The sequence below is a fragment of the Triturus cristatus genome, chromosome 7, assembly GCF_964204655.1.
Source record: "Triturus cristatus chromosome 7, aTriCri1.1, whole genome shotgun sequence".
Taxonomy (NCBI): Eukaryota; Metazoa; Chordata; class Amphibia; order Caudata; family Salamandridae; genus Triturus; species Triturus cristatus.
The window spans coordinates 687,390,432-687,410,209 of NC_140590.1; the positions used below are offsets into that span (position 1 = coordinate 687,390,432).

The 19,778-nt window shown below is 46.9% G+C and overlaps 1 long non-coding RNA gene across 1 annotated transcript in view; it reads right to left on the reverse strand.

Annotated features, from left to right (window-relative positions):
• LOC146810342 (uncharacterized) overlaps nucleotides 1–18,807 on the reverse strand; it is a 174,596-nt gene extending 155,789 nt beyond the window's left edge. The window contains exon 1 of the long non-coding RNA XR_014966579.1: nucleotides 18,673–18,807. This is a non-coding gene — a long non-coding RNA (uncharacterized LOC146810342). The remainder of the gene's footprint in view (nucleotides 1–18,672) is intronic.
• Between the last annotated feature and the right edge of the window lie 971 nt (nucleotides 18,808–19,778).

Below are 19,778 nucleotides of genomic sequence, written 5' to 3' on the forward strand. Positions count from 1 at the left end.
ATGGTGAATTAAGAGAGTGGTACATGTGATCACTTCATGCTGATCCAAATATCTTCCCAAACAAAAAATGTTAAATGCACTTTTAATCAACGCCTGTACCTTTAATTACACAGGTGTCGTTTGAGAAAAGAGGCTGTTGTTTCAGAATGCCAACAGAGAGGTGAGAGTGTGCTGTGCCTTGCAGGCTACCCTCCATTCCTTCACTGGGTCGTCCTAAATAATGACCTGCCTAATTAATATTTATTTGTAAGCCTCTGAGAATGTTCAATTTGAAATGCAAACTCTTTGTACACAGGCAACATTGCAAAGTTCATCCTTTTTCACAAACTAGTCGATGTGCATTTTGCATCGCATGGTTTGCCAACAGGGGTTAGTAAATCCGGTCCCTAGGGGAGACTAGAGTCAGGGCGCTCGTTTTCATCAGCCTAGCTCAAGAGTGCTTCCAAAGGGCAGGTCTCGGGGCTCCACCAAACAGGAACATTAGTCAAGCGACAGAAAAGGAAATAACACGGTGCATCAGAGACCAGGAGCCGCGTGGGGCACGCGCAGCCAGCATCACCTCCTCTGAGTCACTGCACCCAGCCGCCCGGGCCGGTAATAGGTGAATTAATAGCAGCTGAGCCTGGTGCCTTGCACCGCTTCCAGCCGAAGATGGAAACCTCGTGTTGCGTCCTTAGGAAGGGTCTGCTGAATGCGCCGAAGGAGAATAGCTGTGTGGGTTTGTGTCCCTGCAGCAAGAAAGAACCCGGCGTTTGCAGTTCCACATCTGTGAAAATATGTGGAGCCTACTGATACAGTTAATCAAATTAAAACTTTTCAGTTATATGGCAGTCTGGCGCATTAGAAATATTGTTTATTATTTGGAAATACAGAACTGAGTGCAGAATCATGATTTCTCAGTCTGCTGTGGTGATGAAGTAATCTATGATCTCGAGATAGACGCATTAATTACTTACACTTTCGTTACTTCTCATATGTAATTTGGAAATCAAAGAAGTTTTCCATTCGCAAAAAAAGGTTATGTTTTTATTGAATAAACAAGAACATTGGTTTACTTGCATTGTGGATGTCTGTGCCAGCGTAGTGCTGCACCACAGCCCACAGATACTGGAGTTGGTGCTGGTGTTGGTGCTGGAGTTGGTTCTGGTGCCGGTGTTGGTGCTGGGGTTGGTGCTGCTGGTGTTGGAGTTGGTGGTGGTGGTGTTGTTTTAATACAGATAAATGGTAACTGTGCAGAGGCTTTCCACGGGCCACACGCCGGACTGAACAGCTCACTACATTGTTCAGCTTCAACAGGCTCAAGACAGCCAAAGTTACCGGTCACACCTAACTCCTATTGACTTAATCCACCACATAGAAAATGGAGCAAATACACGTAAGGATTTTCTAGCTAGCACAAACCTAATTCCAATATCCTATAAAAACAAGCATGGGCATAACCAATAGGTCCACCTTTGTAAGGTACTGGTTTTGTCACTGTTTTAGCCGTGCTCTACAGCAGCGCAGCGAGGCAAAAAATAAAGCACTATGACGGGGTCAGCGATGTTCACATAATAGCACAAGGAACATGGATAACAACGGCTGGAGGGAGAGCAGGTGGAGGCAAGAAGACGGCCAGCTAAGGGAGAGAAGTACAGGAGTGAGCCAGCTGAAAAAGATGCACTATGGTAGAGTGCTTAAACACAAAGATAAATTTGGACCTACAAAATGAGCAGTAGAAGGACACAAGTAATGTGTTCATGCTCCAGGGGAGGGACAAACACACGAAGAGGAAGGAAGTCTACGCCAGCTGGCTAATAAGAAGCAAGTCAATGAGAGTGACAATGAAGCCAAACAATGGGAAGGAATGGGTGGTGTCTACGCCCACTAGTAGAAAACAAAAGGTCTTAGAGAGTACAGCACTGCACTGTCCAAGAGTGACCTAAAATAAATATTAACTAATAACCAGTGTACTAACCACTAACCTTAGGTTCCGGAGATACGTACTACCTGCCCTAAAGCATTTAAATGCCTCATGATGGGTAGTAAGCCAATTTAAATGCAATTACAATACAATATATTTGCAGCACTTCACAACACCCACACCAGGAAAGCAAGGAACCGTATACAGGGAAAAAACAAACTTCTTCCTAAGTAGACATCTACTGCAACTACTGGACGCACTGAGCTTAGCGGAATTAGTGAAACAACATTTACACAACTGTTAAATATACAGTAGCATCACTGAAAACCACACACATGCAGAAAGTCAACCCCACTGATTGATGTTACCGAGGAGCTAAATAAATTCTAAACCGGGTTGAGGAGAATCTGTTGTGCTGCTACAGAACAATGCAAACACTTTAAGAAGTGCAGAACTGAAGTAATTCATCTATGCAAATATGAAGTCCTTGAAGAACTAGAGATGATCAAATGTCCCATTAGAAATTCACTTTATCTGCAGAGTTGTGCATCACAATGCACCACTGCCTCACATACAAAATCCAAGCCATGAAAAACAAGACTATGCACAGTAATTGCAAGCCAGTCCATCAAGTATACTTCCAATCGCTCTAAAAAACTGACAACCCTTTTCTGGCTTTTATGTCAAATACCAGCACGTTATCTTAGTTTGATGTCAGGAAGCAGGCGCCCCAAGCGCATGTGGGTTTGTGTGAAAAAATGAAGATACCTCCAGGCAACATAATGTACAGTTTGAACTCAACGTTACATATATTCAAAATGCACGTTTCCTTCACTTTCGGGTAAATTGAGATACAGTAATTTCTTCAGCATCAAGCGATCTTTTGGTCAAGTGCCGATGCTGGAACTAGAACAAGGGATCAGGAAGTTACCAAATGCTGCCTACTGCTACTTGATGACTTTTTTAAACTTCCAATTTTTGTGACATTCACAAAGATGGCTAACAATTGAAAAATCATTTGAAAAAATCAGCATTTTTTTTGCTGTAGAAAAAGCACAGGATAAATCTAGTTTTGGTAACCTGAACATGGGTGTACTATAAAGTGTGTATATTGCCCTTCTGCTGTTCCTAAATGCAGTTCATAACGTGTTACTTTTACTATGGCTAAACAACGTTGTACAGTTTTTTTTATCTTCTCCCATGCGTAATTCTTGTGAGAAATTCGTTGCGAAGGTGGTCGCCTGTGTGCAAACTGACATTTGTGCCTGCTTTTCCTTATGTGATCGACTTTTCATCATCTGATAGTGAGTGTAAAATATTTTATGTATATTTCACTCGCATCTGTTTTCTGTCCAGATTCTATTACAGGACCGGAGGCTTCGTATTATGCTTCTCTTTCTATTTATTGCTACCCACAGCAGCCAATGAAAACTTTTGTTACATGAAAAAACAACACTTTTCTCATGATGCATATGTCACATCACTTCCTGCAGGGCCCCATAAGAGCCAGCCATACCGGAACTAGTCCTCTTTCTTTGCTGCTCACGCAGACAGTTAAGTGGAGAGCTACGATTTGATTTAATCTTAATGCTTATGTGTTTTACTAGCGATGGCTATTGTAAGCTGATGCTGATAATGCTTATGTTCCGGCGCGCGCGCCCTGACTTGTGTGCAGCCTTTGGTTTGCTGGGGATTTGAATCGCGCTGTGGCGCCTGGTGAACACCGCGGTAGAACGCGGTTCGATCGACAGCATTTTTTGCCGATTAGCGGGCCGAAGCGCGAAAAGCGCAGGATTTCAAACTTGGGGATTTACACGCGACGCTCGGCCGCACCGCATGCCCCGTTAGCGCGTTGCGCTTACCGATCAGCACCTGGTACCGCCCCGCCTCCGGTGGGTTCGAAATTGATGTCTCATGGGCGCTGGGCTTCCCTTGTACGCCGCTGACGCCAGGAGCCTGTTAGTTTTAGTTTCGTTAGCGTTTCCACGTGCGTAGCCCAATCTAGTAGGATTTAGTAGGATTTGGGCTACGCACATCGAAACGACCCGATTAGTTTCGTTTTCAGCATTTGAGCTGTAGTTTTTACCGAAAGAGCACTGCTGACGCCTGGCTGGCTGTAAGAACGACCTGGGCCTGGAGGGAGCACACCTCCTTATATTTAATATTGCTCTTGGCTCCATTACGCCCTGTGGGCTGAAATAATTATTCTACAGCTGTTGGCTGAGGAGCTAGGTACCGGTGCTGCTGTGCTGTGGGTTGGCTCCCCCCTTGGATTCCTCTTTGCTCTTGCCCTATGAGCAAGTACCGCTACAAGTGTGGTTCCACTATGGATACGTGGGTGCATTATGAGGAGGATGATACCTTGTACGAGGAGGAGGTAGGAGGACCTGCCATTGAGGACAATATTGTTGAGGCCCTGGATGCTTCTGTCCAGGAGTCGGTCAGCAAGGCCCTAGAAAAAGCAGTTCCTGGAACTGTACAGCAAGCTCTGGCGACGGCTTTAAAGCCCATCACTAAACAGCTGGAGAGGTTTGCTAAGAAGCATGGCTTCCCTAAACAAACAGAGGGGACGTCAGGGGATTCCCGGGGTCAGCCTTGGCCACATTCACAGTCCTACGAGGCGCTGCCGCCCCCAACTCGAGAGCGTGAGAGGGTTCAAGACACTGATACAGAGTCTACGTCCACTTCCTCGGACACACCGGACGACTCCCCTCCTAAAAAGAAGTCCAGGAAGACCAAGCATGCGGAACCCCCAGAGGTTCCTACACCCTTTACTTTTAACCCCGCAGATATCGTGCACCCCCGATCATCGGACTGGTTACCGGCTCCGGAGGTGGCTGCGTACCTGCACGAGAATTTACGCAAGGGGTTTGACAAGGAGGTGCGCAGTAGGCTAAAGTCAGAATGCCCAAGACCGGACCTCTCGGACAAAGTGGCGGAGACGCCGGACATTGACCCCAGCATGCTAACGTTCCTAAAAAAGTTCGCCAAGGATCCCAAGAAAGGGATTGATCGCGCTTGGCGGGGTTGCCAAGACAAGCTCCTGGATGTGGTCGGGCCCCTGGCAAAAATTTTGGAAATGGCCCTTGAGGCGCAGGAATCTCGGAGTGCGATCGATCCACACGTGCTAGCGGGCTGGACCCAACGAGCTATCTGCTTGTTAGGGAATGCCAACTGCGCGATATCGACAGAACGCAGGAAATCGATATTAATGCGGATGGACGCCAACCTTACTGAGCTGGCCGCGTCGGAACCTGGGCCGTTGGCGGACGGCAACCTCTTTGGGGACCGGTTTGTTAAGGATGTTGCGAAGTATGTGGGCACGTTTACTACCCTGGACAAGGCTCAAGCAGGGATCAAGCGCGTGTTTCACGCCGGTGTTTTCAATAGGGCCGGACGAGGGCGGGGACGCTCGTTTGGCCGTCAGCACACTCAAGGTCCCCAGCGAGGAGATTTCGGACGCGGCAGGGGTGACTGGGACTCCACCCGTGGTGGTACCTTCTACCCCACCAGACAGCGCTTCAACAAACGGCGCTTTAACAAAGGCTCCTATCGTGGAGGATTCCAAGCCGCTGATTCCTCAGGTGAGCGCTTCAGATTTACTTCCTCTTCCCTTGGGGGGGCGTACTCGGTATTTCTTTCACAATTGGGCTCAGATATCACAAGACGCTTGGGTATTACAGACTGTTCAAGGGTTCCAACTAGAGTTTTTTCAGATGCCCCGTCAGGTACAGCGCCCCAGACAGCTTTCTTTTTCCCAACGCGAGTGCGATTTCATAGATTCAGAAATAGACGCATTGCTGCAGAAACGCGCGATAGCTCCTTGCAGAGAGGGCCCTCGCGGTTTCTGCAGCACTATTTTTCTGGTACAGAAGAAAGGAGGCGGTTACAGGTTAGTACTCAATTTGAAGGATTTCAACCACTTTCTTACTTACAAACACTTCAAGATGGAGGGCATCCATCTTTTGGCGGATCTACTGAAACAAGGGGACTGGTTGGTCCGTCTGGACCTGAAGGACGCTTATCTGTCCGTTCCCATATATCGTCCCCACCGCAGATTTCTTCAGTTTCAATGGCGGAACCGGTGGTACGAGTATTTGGTCCTTCCTTTTGGACTTTCCTCAGCACCGTGGTGCTTCACCAAGGTGCTGAAGCCGGTCGTGGCCTACCTCAGAGAACAAGGGGTTCGCATGATCGTCTATTTGGACGACATGCTCATTATGGCGCAGTCTCCGGAACTAGTGGCTCGGCACCTGCGCATGACCATTCATACTTTGCAGAACCTGGGGTTCGTGATCAACGAACCGAAGTCGGTCCTCTCTCCCACGCAGACGATAGACTTTCTGGGGTTCGTCATAAATTCTCAGACGGCCCAACTCTGTCTCCCGAGCTCCAAGCTACGGGACATCAAGAAGGAACTACGCTCGTTTCTATCCAAGCAGATGGTCTCGCTCAGGGGGATTGCCCGCATAGTGGGCCTCCTTGCGTCATCCATTCAGGCGATATTCCCAGGCCCCCTGCACTACAGGGCCCTTCAACGCCTAAAGATCCAGCACTTACAGAAGGGCCTTTCTTACACGGACGTAGTCCCCCTCACCCAGGAGGTGAGGGAGGAGATGCAGTGGTGGTTGGCCCACGTCGAGGCGTGGAACGGCAGAGCAATCTTCGGCTCATTGCCAGAGGTGGTCATAGAGTCCGACGCCAGCCGTTGGGGTTGGGGAGCGCGCTGCGGAAATATGTCCACAGGGGGACGGTGGTCCCTGGAGGAGTTAAATCTTCACATAAATTTTCTGGAGCTCCTCGCAGGATCCTTTGCGATCCGGACGTTGGCCCCCCGGCAGATCTCATGTTGCATCCTTCTTCGGATGGACAACGTGTCGGCAGTCCGATACATCAACAAATTGGGGGGCACGAGGTCCTCGATGCTGGTGGAGGTAGCGAAGGCCTTTTGGCATTACTGCCTAAACAACCAGATATCGGTGGTAGCGGAGTACATTCCGGGTCAGTCCAACGTGGTGGCGGATTGGAACTCTCGCCACCTCAAGGACTACAGCGACTGGCAACTTTGCCCGCGGGTGGTTCACTGGTTACAGGAGATTTGGGGACGCTGCGAGATCGACCTATTTGCTTCCAGGCTGAACCGTCAAATGACGCAGTTTTTCAGCTGGAGGCCGGACCCTCTGGCGCTGGCGACGGATGCCTTGGCTCAGGAGTGGTCTCAACAGTTGAACTATGCGTTTCCACCGTTCATCCTCATTCCCCGAGTGTTCACTCAGGTGATGCGTCAGAAAGCGGAGGTGATACTGGTGACTCCCCTGTGGAAGTCGCAGCCTTGGTTCCCGTTGCTGATGGAGGCGAGTTGCGACTTCCCCAGGCGGATCCCTTGGTCCTCGACCATGCTCCAGGGCCCTCAGGGGGAGACACACCCGATGGTGCTATCGGGGCACCTGACCCTGATGGCCTGGAGACTTTCAGGCAGCGTTGGCAAATGCCAGGATTTTCGGACCAGGCTGCAAACTTTATCAATCAAGCATGGGCCCCCTCTACCAAGAAACGATATTCTTCAGCCTGGGGATGCTGGGTTCGTTGGTGCGTGGGACAACATGTGGATCCCGTGGGGGCAGGATTACCCTATGTTGTAAATTTTCTTTCGGAGAAGGCGTCGCAGGGTTTAGCCTACCGCTCGGTTAATAACTTCCGCTCCGCCATCTCGGCAGGCCACTCTCAGATCGAGGGCAAGCCTGTTGGGATGCATCCTCTCATCTGTAAACTCCTAAAGGGCATTAGAGTAGCCAATCCTCCCAAACCAAAGTATTCCTCTTTGTGGGACGTCTCGCTGGTTCTGTCTCTCTTCAATAGTTGGCCGGACAACAATAGGTTGTCCAGGAAGCAGTTGTCGGCCAAACTGGCCATGTTACTTTGCCTAGCGGCTTGCAGACGTTCCTCGGATGTTAAAGCGCTCGATATTACAGGTAGAGTATTTACTCCAGAGGGCGTTTCGTTTAATATTACGTCTAGAACAAAAACCTTGTCACGTTGTGTGGATTATCATGCTTTTCCTGATAATGCTAAGCTTTGTGTGGTTCAATGTCTCAAGACTTACGAAGAATGTACCAGGTCTCTCAGGCCTGATGGGGTGGTACAACTGTTAATTGCTCTGCAAAAACCGTATAAACCTGTTACTGCGGCTACCATAGCCAGATGGCTGAAAGGTGTTATGCAAGAGGCAGGGGTAGATACCCAGGTGTTTGGTGCACATTCTGTTCGAGGCGCCATGGCCTCCAAGACTTTCATGTTGGGTTCTACGGTGCAAGATATAATGCGTTCTGCAGACTGGTCGTCTGAATCCACGTTTAAACAATTTTACTATAAACCGGTGGGAGATATATCCTCTGTTGTCTTTAATCAGCGTTAAACTAGCATAATACGAAGCCTCCGGTCCTGTAATAGAATCAAAAATTAGCTAGCATTCGCGCCAAGAATTTTCAATTCTATTAAGGACACGGAGGCGAGGATTATCCCACCCGGTTAAATTACTGTAATGTAATTTCTTGCCCACCCGTGCTGTATATACTCTGTTTTGACAGAAATTACGGGCTGTTTATTTCTATTCTTTCAGGATCTGACAAGAAGATGGATTGATCCGTCGTACGGAGTGGCGTGTTTCCCAGCTGGTCTGGTGTTCTTCCACGTTGGAAGCTGTTGTTGTTGAACTTTAATACTTTTGAACTTTAATACTTATTGGACTTCTGTTCGGAGCAAAGAAAGAGGACTAGTTCCGGTATGGCTGGCTCTTATGGGGCCCTGCAGGAAGTGATGTGACATATGCATCATGAGAAAAGTGTTGTTTTTTCATGTAACAAAAGTTTTCATTGGCTGCTGTGGGTAGCAATAAATAGAAAGAGAAGCATAATCCTCGCCTCCGTGTCCTTAATAGAATTGAAAATTCTTGGCGCGAATGCTAGCTAATTTTTGATTCTGCAAGTCACGAAGTGAAAGTTGGTAGCAGAGCACCATTGGCACACTTCCGGATTCACAGTTTACTTGCGAGACACTTCCGCTTGAACCAACTCCCGCTCGAGAGAAGGATGCCCGGTCGGCGCACGTGAAAGACAAAGAGGAAATTCAGTAAGCTACATGGAGCCCAATATTCGGAATCTACTTCAGGTCATGTACAGGCAATAAAAAATGTGCATGGACTTAACTATTGGCAAGTTTACTGGTGCTCAAAATGTGACCTTGAAAGGGTGAAGGACTGAGTTGGAGCTTGCTAGTATTTGAAATCCTGACCTGCAGTGAAGATGTGGAAAGCTGCTGCTGTATTGTTTCAGTAAACTTTACTAGAAGGCCAGCTTTTTCAAAGCCCCTTGCTTCCCAACTGGACAAAATGCAGAGGTTTTTTTTATTTTGCTCAACTATGCAACTGGAATTTTCATTTGGAAGATCCATGATCAGAAACCAGACGGAAAAAGAAACAGTTGTACATTGAGAAATTGATAACAGGAGGCAGCGTGCAGTGGTCCATCGACCCACTCTCTACTTCTCTGAGGACCACATCTGTCTATTTACACAGTGCAAATGGTTACAGACTAACTGGGATACTAGTAACCATTCAATGCTTTGTGGTTCTCCCAGAACCAATCTGAGATACATAAAACGGACTGGTTCTTTGCAAAATATTCCACTAACCTTGTGTAAATGTAATAATTTGTTCAATATCATGTTACATGACTTATGCAAAGTCCTCCACAACGACAAGCCAGCTTACCTTGTGGGCAAACTCTAAGACAGGCCAAACAAGAAATCTAAGAAGCACCAACACTCTGCTCCTCATCCCACCAAAGAAACACAAACAAAAAGCCCTCACACACTCCTTCTCATGCAATGCACTCAAAATCTGGAACTGCCTCCAAGTGCATATCAGGCGGAACCCCTCCTATATGGGCTTCAAAAGACAGAAAAACGTTCTTCTCCTCAACCAACACTTCAACCCTTCAGACTCCAACAGCTAATCCCTCCTCCGAACTCTTTCCCTCATATCAATGTTTCTCTTTCACGATCTACTGTAAACCGACCCTCAATGAATCTGTATACTGTAATCTATGTTCTCCAATCATGGCCTTGTCCATTGTCTTTGTCTCTGTCTGTAAAGCACTCTGATACCCTGGGATATTGCTAGCGCTATATAAAACTCATTAAAAAATGTTTTTCTTTAAATGCAAAATGGCAGAAATGACAAGACTGAAATTGTACTCAATTTTCTGTTGCAGCATAAAATGTGTTGGGGGAGACATGTTTGAGCAGAAAATGGGCACTTAGAGACTTTCTCTGCACAAACAAGTCCTCCTACTGTATCTCAAGTGATCCTTGAAAGTGCGGTATGCCCTCATGTTTATTTTTTCACTTGAGATATCCTAAAGTGAATTTTGCATAAATTACGTATACTTTTGTGCACTTTTCATGCAGTTTCATGTAGTTTTGAGGACAAATACACAATTTTGCAGCCAACATGTTATATCACAAAGGCATTTGCGATTTGTAATGTCATTTTGATACTCCTAAAAACTGCCTGTTGATTTTTTTGATGCAGTCCTGGCTTTGCGTAGGTGAAGGCATCAGATGTTTTAGCGTCAAGATCTGCTATACATGGCTTGCCTACAGTGGCGGCTGCCTCTGCACGGGGCTGGTGCGGCGGGGGAATGGTTTTGAATAAATAAATAAACATACCTTCTCTGCCACGTCGCCGCACGCGTTTCCTCCGTCCTCTTCAGATCTGCTGGAAGCACCGGAGGCACCGAGGCTTTGGGACTCTACCAGCCAATCACGACGCAGGATAAGCAGTGTCGTGATTGGTCTGTGCGGGCTATTTGGCCACTCAGACAGTGCCTGGGAGGGTGGGCATGTTCTTCACCGACCTCTACAACACAGCCCTGTGGAGAACAGGCTAAGTGCGCATGAGGTTTGGCCGGCCCTAGTGCCACTTAGAGGAGTGCAAACTACTCCTCACTCTGCTCTGGCATCACAGAGCCCAGTCCCGCCCCCAGTGCAGCATACAAAAATAAAATGAAATAAAGTCCTGTTGTTATCATTTTCTTTTTTGCACTGCTGGAGCCGCCACTACTTGCCTAGGTGACTATGGTCTACATAAAGTGACAAGAGAAATCTGTTCGAGCCAATGCATTACGTCCGGTCATTCTCTACCTCAATTGAATGCAACACAGCCACACAAAAACCTTTCAAGTGCATTCAAAAAATTTTGTATTCTGTGTTATAAACCAAGAATTTTTAAGCAACAGGAACAACGTTTTCGGAATTGCCCTACTACACAGTGGAATGTTCATTACTCATCCTTATACTACACCAAGGATTACCGCTCTTGTCAATTCAAGGACTGAATATCTACAATAAAAGATTGTGCATGCCATTATCCAAATCAGTGGGGAGGCCTTCATATGTGCAGGTATGACAAGATCTTTCAAAAAAAAAATCAGAGGAAATCTATCAAGTGGCCCTGACACTCTGCATAATCTCTTTTCGGTCATCAAGAGAAAACACTTGGATGTCTGTAAACTGATTTCACTTCAGGTCCCACAAAGGGAAATGCTGCTCGAAGACTCCAGTAACAAAGCTGCAGGATAGACACTGCCCCTAACATACATGAGCCTAAGCGGCATGCCACTGTCGTCCCCAGTCACATGTTGAGGCATTAGGAATATAATACTCGCACAGATGGGTGTGGGTTAACAGATCAATCCAACCGGAATTCCAATAAATAATTTTATTTTAAAAAAAGTCAAACTTCTTTAACAAAAAGAAAAATAAAGCAATAGAGAGGAACATCAAAGCAGCAAAAAACAATGATTTAATATTCTTCTCTGCCCCAGAATATCGTCTCCTTGACGAAAAGAGCACAGTATAGTACAATGACAAAGAGCAGCCTCAAAGTGACCACACTGCCGAGGCTCTCATCAAAATACTCAGACTGAAAATTCAGTCAATAATCAAGAATAAAATTAATCCATTGTCACAATACATGAAATCATGCATTCACAAACTCTCAACTACCTAGAAGATAGATGAACCTCTTCACTCAACCAGTATTTTCTGATCATCAGTCAACCCAATTCAAAATGGAGTGCCCACCATCTAGAAGGAAACAATGGAAGGACTAAAACAACAGCAGGATAAAGAGCACACAGCACACTTCCACTTATCATCTGGATGTAAGAAACCCTTTACCCAATGTCACATGAGACTGAAAGATCACCCCTCCCCGATCAGCAATAACATGCAACAACAAGCAGACCTTCGCCTACCAATGACAGATACCTTTCCCAAAGGTCTTCACATTTTACGAGAGAAAAAAGTGACTACCTGTAAGGTTACTCTGTACGCAAACGAGAAAACAGGTGTTGTCTTTTCTCACACGAATAGAGTTTCAAATTACATATGCATCTCACTTTTATCGTTCTACTTTTAACTTTTAGCAACCCGAGTACTTTATTCAATCAGCAAGTGTGTCCTGAATGAATAGTGAGGCCATGCAGCACCAAATGAACCATATTTGATCCTTAGCTAAGTAAATACATGAACTCACATACACTGCAAATTAAGGTTGACACTTCACTCACAGGAAATCCCATCTTAGATCTTCACACCCTAAGATCAGGCTGTGCCAACCTTCCCAATGGGCATTGCAGGGTCATCGAAAAGTATGTTACTGTTGGTGCAGATAGGTCAAACGGTTCCAAAGATATATAAAGGGTCTCAAAATACTTTTTATTCTGGAAATAAAATGAGATTTCTCATGGGAGATATCTCTGCGTGTGTAACAGGTAGGCTCCAAAATGAATGGGCAACAATTATTTTACAGCACATCGGCCTTTATTCATTACCTTTTCTTAGTTTGGTGAAAATAAGTTCAGTCATTTTGGAGAAATAGGGTAAAATATGACACCCATGTCACTGTCTCTCTTCACTGTGAGTCACAGCATTGTCCTTGTGCACATGTGTGTATCCACCCAAAAAGTCAAACAACTCACTACCAGAGCTTGTGGGCCGACTACTGCTTTTATTTCTTCTTCTTATTTATTTTGGCTCTTGGTTATTACGCTGTAATAACTGAAGTAATTGTGGTAATTTTGCATTACTCGTGTGACGCAAATACACCAATAATTACACGATTTCGTCCATTCTCGTAATGTTGCATTATTTCCCAAGAGTGCTGGGACAGTGCACGAGTGTCTGTTGGCAGGTGTTGTTTCTGTTGTGGTGAATTCAGCCCTATTTCAGTTAGAGCAAAACGCATCCTCCGGTCCATTTCGGCTGCAAGGGTGCATTTTGCACTGAGAAAATAGCGCTCAGTGATCAGGTTCCACTCCTCTGTGGTCAACAGCAGCATTGTGCAGGCGGAATTGGTGAGCTGGTACCAGGGCCATTGGCACGGCCCCTGCCATGAAAGAGCCAGTGAGATGGCACGTGGCACTGTACCTTGTTTGCAATTAGCAACAGGGCGCCGAGTGGGTGTCGGCTGATCTCCTCCTCCATGTCGTGCAGAATGCTGAGGGCCATGGAAGAGCGGATCAGCTCCCACCAGCAATGCACATTGTTTCCGAACAGGGCAGAGGGGTAAGCAGGGCTGGACTGGCCGTAGCGGGCATCGGGCGTTTTCTCGGGAGGCTGGAAGGGTGGAGCCATTTTTTTTGCTGCTGGAGGCCGGTTTTGCACGGTGCTGCAATATCGGCCCCCAGTACCAAAAGCAGCAGTGCTTCACAATTAAATTCCACCCCCCCTGGCTCCCCCAAGGGGCTGGTGCTACAAAATTGCCAGGGTTGCTTTGGGTTCTCAGCCCTGCCCTGGTGGTCCGAGGTAGATCACCGACTTCTGCTTCTGTAAGCCCCTCCCTACCTTGAGCAAAGCGTGGAGGGACATAGGAACACACTCACTCACCGCTCTTGCCAAATAGGATTTGTAATTATTAATTATAGAAACCTCACCCTAGGACATGGATGTGGGTTGAGCCCTCTATTGGCCTTCTACCTAGAGTTTATATTAATCTCAAAGAGCATTTATTAAATTGCTCTTGATGATTCTGAACATCAAGCAGAGATTAAAAAAAGTAAAATAAAAATACTGATCCAAGGACTTGGATGATATGCAAAACCACTTCATCAATCTTCAGGGATATTTATTTATTGATTTATCTGTTTATTTATATAAAAAACACTTCCAATATTTGTGAACACTGGGAAAGATTTTAAAAAAGTAATGCTGGCAAAGCCAATAACTCTGGCTTGCATTGTAAGTTACAAGCCAGACAATTGTCTTTACCAATATTACTGACCAGGGCTCCAAGAATGGGTGCACGTGTAGTATGGCACACAGAAGCTGTTGGAGGCTGGTGACACAAGGGGATGAGATGAACACAAAGGGGCTGAAAGGGAAAGCGATACACAAAAAATCTGCAAGGGTTTAGAGCACACAGAGGGGAGGCAGGAGGAACAAAGGGTTTGAAGGGGGTGGGGCACATAGACGTGTTGCATAGTGGGGCACGGTGGCACAGACAGGGTTTGCAGGCAGTGGGGCACACAGAGCGCCAGCAGAGGTGGGTCAGGGCGCTACACAGTCATTGTAGGGGGGCAATATCACAATAGGCCTGCAGAAGTTGGGGGTACACAGAGGGGTTGCACAGCCAGAGCAGTGTGAAACAGGGGGGTTTCAGGGTGGAAGCGACACATAGGAGGGAAAGGACAAGGATCTCGGGGTACACACGGGGGATCCAGGTTGGTGAAGGGGCGCAGAGCAAGGGTAGCACACAGGTGCTGCAAGGGGGCATGAAGGCACACATAGGTGCTGTAGAGGGCAGGGGCAAAACGAAAGGAAGATATGGAATGCACACTGGAGAGTTGTAGTGATGCTATGGGCCATACAGAAGGGCTGTACATATGGAGGAGCTAGACTTCAAAACAGTTAGGGGAACACGAAAAGGTTGCAAGGGACTAGAGAAGTACACAGGGGCCCAGCTGATATATGGCAGAATACAGGGTTTACTGGTGGAACAGTAGCACATGCAGGGCCTTCATGGATGCAGAGACAGAAAGAGGAACCAGAGGTGGGACAGGGTAGCACATCAAATGGCAGCACAGGTGAGGCTACTAGGCACCCAGCGTCACTGCTCTACACAGAGGGGCCGCAGGGGTAGCATAACACCATGATGGCTCAAAGAGGGTTTGTGGAAAAGCAGGGGATACACAGAGGGGCTGCAATATTGGGGAGGGAAAGCAAGTATGATGGGACATGGAGCACACCCACTGAGATATAGATTAACACACACTGACCATAATATTCCAGCACACTGACCATCACATGTCAATTCACCCACCATCATACTTTCATACAACTTACTTTAAGCAACCCATACACCATCATACATCAACAAACCCATCATAAATCCATACAACTAACATCTTACATCAACCACGCACCTGCAAACATCCAAGCAACCTTCATCACATGACAACCACCATCAAGCATCGACACAACCAACATTATACAAAAACACACTTCTCTATATATGTCAACACATCTACCCTCATTCATCCATAAAACCAATATATTTAGCCACCGTGAAATGCTGACATACCCAACATCATGTATCCATCCATACAACCAACATCATACGCCAATACACCCTTCTTGTAATTACCTCAGAGATAATACTTGAATAAATATTTCAGCTCAACTACGCATGCACATTTTATTAATTTCAGAAGATGAGACACATAGTTGCCCTTACCATAATGCACTTCTATGCCTTTTCGATTACACACAGATCTTTGCAGCAGGCATTCAACCCATTCAGGAACCTTCCCACTCTATCTAAGGTGCCCTGTGACTCCTCACAGACGAGGAGCATCAGAAATCACATTTCCTGAAATACTGTTGCATTCCCGACTCAAAGAGGATGTATTTTACCAATGAAACAATATTCGATAGTAGTGATCAGATCAGATCAGACCACTGCAGATTTAGAAACATCCAGTGGCTGTTGTTTTATTTCAAGCTCAGCATGATGTCTGCACCGTTGAGAGCTGCCACAGGTGGAACAGACATGGGTGCGTCCACCCAAGCCTGCCTCTGCTAAACTCCACCCATTCAAAATTGCTCAAATCACTTCAAATCTAGCTGTGTACATTACGCTCTTGCAGTGCGTCCTGTAACATTTTGGTTTTAATGCATCAGTCTAATTGAACCAATGCAGATTTAAATGCTTTGAGTGTTGAGGACCAATCCTTAGTAAACACTACAAATGCCAGGGTGGCTGACTATTTTATATAAGCAATATTACTAGGGCCATTAGGCAAGTGTTTTTTGTGTGAATTTTTGTAAGGCTTAGTACCGGAAAAACATTATTTAGCTTGTTGGTAGCCCCAGGACTGACTGCTGGGTAAGAAACTCCAGGGCCTGAAGTCCACGAGCACCACTGATGCGCACAGGTAGCAATGGTGAGAAAGGACCTCCTCTTCTCACGAGGGCTGCCGTGCATTTAAATGGGACCTTTGAAACACCACTGAGCAAGGCTACCACACCCACAGTGGACATAACCGGGACTTCCCAACAATTCTCGCTTATATGACATTAGTCAGTAATCACACTTCTTAGCATGGATGCTGCCCTTCTAATGGAGCAGAATAGACACTTCCCAGTTGGCTGTCCTTCACTGAATCAGACAGAACTGGCACTTCTCTACGAAGCTACCATCGGTTTCATGCGCCGTTAGTTGCACTTTGGGGGTTACTGTATTTTAATTGGGACTGTATGAGCACTTCTTAGCAGAGCTGTTATAACGTAAGTGGGCATGTAGAGCACTTTTTATATCAGGGACAATTAATACTTTGGGTAAGTACCTGCACTTCACCATAACACTGCTATACCCTCAATGGGAGGGTTAAGATATTCCAAGAATGAGTCTCGGGTTGCACTGCGACCGTCTCAGAACGTCTCAGGAGGCCTGTTGTCCTTTTAGTGGGACATTATCAGTACCACATAGCGATGCTCCTGAAATATGGATGCCACATGGCTGCCATGTTTCAAAAGGGGTGATATACAAGTAATGGAACAGTATCACAAGCCTGCTGTGATTCAAACTGATTGTGTCTAAAATTCTCACCACACAGGATGTATTCTTAATGACTCAGTACTTGAACCTCTCTGTGGGACATGTATTCTTTAACTTCTACAGTATCAAGTTTGCTCGACAGAATTGCTATACTTTTACCAGTGTGTTACTGAGAGTTGTCATTAGCAGCCACTGTTAGAATTGGCACGGAGAGCGCGCTGACTTTCGGCAACACTGAGCCGCTGTGATAGATAGTGGCATGTTGCACAAGCAGCATTGGTGCAATCTTTTGTAAAATGCCACCAATTGCAGCACAGGCAGAAGTAGTGCAAAGCTCCCTCACAAACACAGAGCTGGTTCACTGAAGACACAAGCAGTGTTATGCACACACATCCCACTCACAATACAGGGAGCAGCAATGTGTCAGTCAGGCATGACAGGCACAGCAGTAGAATAATCTTAACACCAAAACAGGTTTAAGTAGTTAACCCTGTCCTGTGCTTTTCTTTGCAATGTTCTGGACTTCTTAAATAGCACACAATAGAGGTAGCAACAGTCCCACGCAAAACCGTGGTTAGATCAGCTCCCCTGCAGGACAGGCAGCATCTTGAAATCTCTGTGACAATTTACATGCCATAAAGAAGACAACATCAACCGTGTAATTGCCTGATGAGCAAGGGTGCACTGACCCTGCCCCACCTTCACAGTCGGATTACCCACCATGGTGGACGGGTGGGAGAGCCAGCGCATGGAAGCAGTGCAGGGAATATTAAAGATGGGTGATCATCCATTCGCAGCCCACAGGGTTGTTAAAAATACACAACTGTTATCGCACGGCTAGTGTTAGACTTTTTTGTCTGTCGCTCCGGGCTGTCCAGGCTGAAATGCTCACTGTGCTGCCACCCAGCGCTCCCACATGCAGGGACCGCCCTGGTTGTAGAATTCGAGGTGTAGAGACCAGGAGCGTCCCGAGGAGGTCCCAGGAGGGCTTTAGGAAGAGCAAAGAGGAGGATGCTCAAGAGGAGCAGCTGGAAATTTTACAAAGAGACCTGCCACTCATAACTAACAGTCATAGATAAGCATAGAGCCAAACCATATTAATACCAAAAGAAAAAATAAAAGAAATAAACAAATTGCTAACCAGGTGGGTGATTTAAGTAGGTTTCAGATTTCAGTTTGGTGTGCACCTTCTAGTTGAGCCTGTGCTAGGAAGAGGCAACTCGTTGCTGGTCCTTCCTGCTGTGAACAGAGAGGGACTGCAGAGAAACAAAACACATCTGGTCAGACTATTGTGCTAGAAGGGCGGCCGGTTTGTGCAGAGTGACTCACATACATAAACTCGCCGTGGCACAGCCAGGGAGCCATACCCTGCTGTGGTAGCAAAAAGTAGCCTCTAACTCAGAACTCTGGGCCCCAAACCCACTGCGTCTGCTGTACTTTTGATAGATACTCGCTGTACTGTAAGCCTGGCATTGGGCTCACTATGGGGCAGCCCAGCCGAACTCGAAGAGTCCTGTCAACAAGTTACCCGGCCATCGCCCCATAAACCCGCCGGAGACACCAGATAAACCCTTGATCCCCCTCTTGCTGTAGCTCTCTGCGTCCCAGAGGAAGAGGGAAGATATTTCTAGGTGAAGAATACGGTTCTTACCTCTTTTCTCCTCGTGGCTAAAAATGCCCCCACGCTGGATCTTCGACACAAGTGAGAAGCGCCTAGAAGAGTGCCCACGCAGCTTCCCATCGCAGCTGGTGTGTGGTGACTCCCAGCTCCCTGACTGAGCCCTGGGGAGCACCGCGCCGGTATCTTTTATAGACCATTGTGTATCGCCTTCGCCCCCCCCCACTCCCTCCATTTCATAAAGCACTATTATTGAGAAAGCGAAGGAGAGAGAGGGAAGATGTGTACTCTCACCCGATGCGCAAGGACACCTCCACTGAGGGCCCTTTCATTGCCTTGGACTTATCAAACAAGCTCCCGATTGTTCTCCAAAATGTCACCTTTCTGCAGAGGCCGCTGGGCCTACAATGCTCTCTGTTCCTTTCCCATTAAAAAAAAACAGAAGAACTATAGGCGTCCTCCTAGTGAGGCCTTTCTGACACATTTGGCTCTCTTCTGGCACGACGCAAAAGCCTATTCTTTTTTCTTTGTTTGCTCTCGATTCTCTCGTATTTTTTGCCTGATATGGCTACGAGCTCTGGGCAGACAAGACAAGGCGCACATTCACTGGCAGGCAGGAGCGGGCCGAGGGGCTGCAGCATACCTGTGCCATCCACGAATGCCGCCGCAGGCAGGAACAAAGAGTCCTGTGAGAGGCCAGCTCCGGCTCGTCGCGGCCGGGCCCGGCCCCCTCTCCCCAGCCCAGAGCTCCTGAGAGCCAGTAATGAAGGAAAATTGGAGAAAAGGTAATTGCGGCTCAGAGCGCTCTTGACTGAAGTATGTATTCCCTATATGATGACAGAGCGGCGACTGGTAGCATTGTTCATGGGCATCCAGCCAAATCGTGACATACCAAGCATGGAATCCATGCGTTGTCTTTGGGCACAGGCTGCCGGTGAGCTCTCACCTGTGCAGACTAGAGATTTCCAGAATGACCACTACCATGTACAAATCCCACTCAACTGCCCAAATGGTCAGTCTACGCTAATGAGGGGCCTCCTGGCTTTTGTGCCAGTGTTTTTTGAAGCCTCGCCATGACATCCTTCTTCATGAATTTCCTCACTACCACTCTCCAACAGTGCCCTTTATCTCTCCATAGC